This window comes from Astatotilapia calliptera, chromosome 1, assembly GCF_964374335.1.
Source record: "Astatotilapia calliptera chromosome 1, fAstCal68.1, whole genome shotgun sequence".
Lineage (NCBI taxonomy): Eukaryota > Metazoa > Chordata > Actinopteri > Cichliformes > Cichlidae > Astatotilapia > Astatotilapia calliptera.
The window spans coordinates 17,385,344-17,389,231 of NC_137422.1; positions in this window are offsets into that span (position 1 = coordinate 17,385,344).

Genomic DNA, 3,888 nt, shown 5'->3' on the forward strand with positions numbered 1-3,888 from the left:
GACCCCCTGATACCATATAAGCTCAAGAGCTCAACACTTTAATCCCTCCTTCAGTGTTTTAAGCATCTTTATTCATCACCTCCTCTGACATCAGCAGCTGATCTATGCTTCAGTTATGTGCACTGGTAGAGACCTGTTCTCAGTTTCTTTAATCCCTACTTGGTTGACTGCAAATTACACAAATGTGCCACACCCAACCCTTATTTACATTCATCAGCTCCCCTTATTATTATACTCAGAGTAACACTAGACAAAGCATTACCAGAAGAACAATGATCATGATGATATACAGCAGGAATGCAAGTTGATAAGAGGCAACTGTTAACAAGTAGCCATTTTACATACACTCAAACATGATGGGCAACTCGTCCTCAGCAGGAGGATGTTTTCTCCCCTCCCATTTCCTGCTGATTTTTTTTAAAACATCTCTGAAATCACTGTGCTGGGTTTGTGTTAAGTGCAACTGGACATAAACAACTTTTATATAACACAAATGTATTATTATTATTATTATTATTATTATTATTATTATTATTATTATTATTATTATTATTATTATAAATTGGTATGTGTTGTTCAATATGAGCTGAAAGAACTTTTTAAAAAAAAAGTAAAACAAAGAGGCATGGGATCATTTCACAGTGGGGTCATCGGATAGTTTGTCCAGCAGAGGGCACTCCGACTCCTCTCCAGCACATTACCAATGACATCATTTTCCCTTTTTCAATAAAACGTCAATGTTCATAGTTCTCAAGCATTTTGCCCATCACCATCTAGCTGTTTGAAAACTCTGAGGGGTAAATATACAAAGGTCACTGGATCAAGGCAACTGTAGTTAATTAAAACTAAACTAAAATCAAAAACTACAAATAGTTGTGAAAAAAACCCACCTTTTACAAGATTGTTAAAAACAACATGCTTTATTGACAACATTTATCAAGAAAACAATGTTCGGTATGCTTTTGCAGCAGAAACATTACTCTGTAAATACCTGTTTTCTTGCCAACAAAAATAACACTGTCTTAAAGACCATGACCACGTGCGACTAGAAACAGCCGATCGCACATTCGACAACTAAAAATGCACTGAATGTAACAGAACACTAAATACTGGAAGTTGTTTTGTCACTCCTGAACCACAGGTGTTAGATAACAGCCACCCTGGCCGACGGTGGCGATGCTGACAGGACGGAAACTTTGTTATTAAAGCAAGATGTCTAACTTAATTACAACGGCAAACACTGTGACGCAATAATCAGTCTGGAAGTGAACCCACAATCCAGTCCCGATTTACCTTGAACTTAAAAAAAAAAGAAAGAAAGAAAATGATACATTCACACACATACCACCACAGTTTATGAGTGACTGTGTTTACATAAATATGAGCATTTCCAACCAGGTTGTCAAGTTATTTCCCCCTGTAGGTAGCTGCAGATGCAAGAGAATTACTATCTTTATTTCAGCACATGGTTTAACTGAAGTGACAACACATGACAGAACCAGAACTGACAAATACAGGAAGCCGCACAGCTCACCCTGACTGAGGAGAGGGTGACGGGGACCTGAGCTCTGGTACCTTCTGCCTAGGGGTGCAACGATATTCGTATCGATATTGAACCGTTCGATACAGTGCTTTCGGTTCGGTACGCATATGTATCGAACAATACAACATTTGTAATTTATTTTATCAACTTTCCTTCTGACGATGCTGTCTGTGTTGAGCGCTCAGAGAATCTGCGTTCGACTACTCCGCCTAGGCTGCACTGTCGACCCTAGGCGGAGTAGTCGAACGCAGATTCACTCGTTAACGTGTTGGCCATCTAGCCCCATGCATGGGGCGATTGGCGGTAGCTCGTTAACGGAGATTTGCCGTGTTGTGGCGTTAACGTCATTTCAACGAGATTAACCTGAAAGCACTAGTGGGAACACAACGAATATGACTGCACATTTACGCCGACATCATCCTAGTGCAAAGACAAAAACAAAAAGCATGCTACTAACTTTAGCCGAGTCATTTAGACAGCTGTTAGCACATGATTCTCCTTATGCTGCTGAGAATATAGCCCAGAAGAAGCGGATAGTATAGCTTTTATTTTGGAAAGAGACATTTCTCTGTAATAAACTCTCTTTTCCAAAGATGAGTGATTCCTCAATCAGATACAGGGCTCGCAATATCGCTAGCCCGACGTCCCGGGGCTAGCGATTTTTTCAGTCGGGCTACCAAAATCTATCTCTTCCCTGCCTGTCAAGCTATTGAAGGAAGGAAAAATATATGTCAATGCTTTTGCATTCTTTCGGAAATGTAGCTGGTAATTATGTCATTGGCATCGGTGAGCCACTGTCAATATGTGACATATTGAAGTCGCGTTTGAATTTGCGCTTGTTTTTTTGCTTTCACTTTGCAATCGTGCGAACTGTGTATAGAGAGCGACAGCACTGATCTGTGAGTGATGATAATTTGCGCACCAATTCCTCTGACATCGTCTTATTAATCGTTAGCTTACTATGCAAACATGACAAGTGAAATCTCCCGCAGCTTAAACATGTGAGAGGTTGATCGCGCAGAGAATCGCTGAGCTTATGTGAGTGCGTGTGTAAAAGCAGCAGGATTTATATTTGACTACGATGACCTGGATGACTGAGAACCTTCACAGACAGATATATATTTTAGTTCTGCTGAGCCAAATAAGACAGGTCAGGGTGAAGAAGTGACAGCCAAAGAAAAGCTTACCACAAAACGGAGAAGTTATGACAAATCAGACTATAAGGCAAAAAGAAAGTGCAGCTTTATGGTTTCTGTGGCTGCAATATGACGAGCTAAATAACCAGGGCTGCACATAAGTGGTCCGCAGGTGTGCATTCGCTGTCAAAATAAAAAACACGCACAAGGGTTAGGGTTAAATTTAAAAACTGTACTTTTGAGTTAAAATATATATTTATAATTTTAATAAATGACAAATTAAAAAGGCATGAACATTTTTTTGTATCGAAAAAATATCGAACCGTGACACCAAAGTATCGAACCGAACCGTGAATTTTGTGTATTGTTGCACCCCTACTTCTGCCATACTCTGGGATGTAGAGTGTTTTAGGTACACTTAAAGAGAAACAGTTAATCCTATTAATAATGATAATAATAATAATAAGCATTGCTGCACTGATCTCTTAAGTGTTAAAAGGCTCAAGTCTTCATTAAACTACAGAAAAGTGAGAAATGCTATAGCCCACTGCCACCACTAGATGGCAGCCTGAGCAGTGTTCATGTTGTCCTATGTAATAAATTCAACCAAATCTATAAAAAGCAATCTTCAGCCGTGTAAACAATCAGTTAAAATACTCCTTGCTGCGATGCACAACTTCATTATAAAAACGTTAGCACGTGAGAGAAACCTACTGCCACGAAACGCGAATAACTCCGATGCTCCACACAGTGCCGTCTGATTAAATAAAAACGTATAATCCTACAACAGAAAAAGTGTACTTCAGTGCAGTTTGTAGAGGTGACAAGTCATCCTCACCGGGATGACAGGAAAGAGTCAGGGCGCCCCTCAGCTTCTCTCTGTGTTCGTACTTTTAATCGCTGCTAAAGTCAAGACATAAAACCAACAAGTGTAATGCTGCAGCATCCCAAATGCTGCTTTTGCACCAACAACAAAAAAAAGTGCCACGACCTGTTTTTGCTCTTCTAAAGCTCCTTTAGAAGAGCTTCAGGCCTGAGCGAGCCACAGAAGTCACAACAAAAATCTACCGGCGTCAGTCTGAATACGAGCACATTAACTGACTGCTGCACTTCTCTCTGCAATCACCTGCGAGCTCCTCAGCTCACTTGAGAATGCCCCAAACAGCAGTAACATGTTTATCTCATCAACTTCATTTCCTTTTACGATGC